General features: G+C 31.5%; 1 non-coding gene across 1 annotated transcript; it reads left to right on the top strand.

The window, feature by feature from the left end:
* Nucleotides 1–648: 648 nt before the first annotated feature.
* On the top strand, nucleotides 649–721 carry TRNAR-ACG. The gene has a single exon. It is a non-coding gene; the product is annotated as a tRNA-Arg (tRNA).
* The last annotated feature ends 47 nt before the right edge of the window (nucleotides 722–768 follow it).

The raw sequence follows: 768 nt of genomic DNA, 5'->3' as shown, positions 1-768 counted from the left end.
TCGTACATTCTCGAAAAAAATAAATATTGAAGTCATTATTTTATAAAAATAATAGCTATCAAACATGGGCAAAATTGAGCAAAAACTGTGTACGAGTAACTATAAGTGTTAAATGGATCACATTATTTGACGCGACAAAGGTTCCTTGTTGCACGGCCTGTGTCGTACTTTTCCATTTAATTTTTCTACAATACTTTAGTCGCCAGTCGATAATATATGCCCAAATAATCCTGTGAAAATTTGGACCAAGTGCAAACTAAGATTTGGAAGTGGAACAGTTCAAAATCTTGTCTACCTGTGCAACTTCAAGATGAAAAAGGGAAAAATGATGTTGGGGGTGAAAGTCAAATTAGGAGGAAAACATGGTTAATAATCTTATATATTTTAACTGAAATACTCTTCTTATGAGGCTTCAGATATTTTCAGCTATTGCATGGTTTGTTTAAAAACTAAATTTTGATAAAAGTTGGTGAAATGCGTGACTAAAAATTTAATTAAAATTGTGAATTTCATAAAATGTGTGATTAAAAATTAGTTTAGAAAAAAATAAAAATTTAAAAAAAAATTTGAGATTAAACAAGGGTATAATGTTTCTGCCATTTCTGGAAAGATTAATAAATAATAAATAAGCCAAAAAGTAACAATTAAGACTCCGTGGCCCAATGGATAAGGCGCTGGTCTACGAAACCAGAGATTCTGGGTTCGATCCCCAGCGGAGTCGTTTTCCATTTTAACCTGCTTTTACTATTTTACAATACGCTAACGCTA

This window comes from Olea europaea, unplaced genomic scaffold (genome assembly GCF_002742605.1).
Source record: "Olea europaea var. sylvestris unplaced genomic scaffold, O_europaea_v1 scaffold22830, whole genome shotgun sequence".
Lineage (NCBI taxonomy): Eukaryota > Viridiplantae > Streptophyta > Magnoliopsida > Lamiales > Oleaceae > Olea > Olea europaea.
This window is presented reverse-complemented; position numbering and strand designations above follow the sequence as displayed.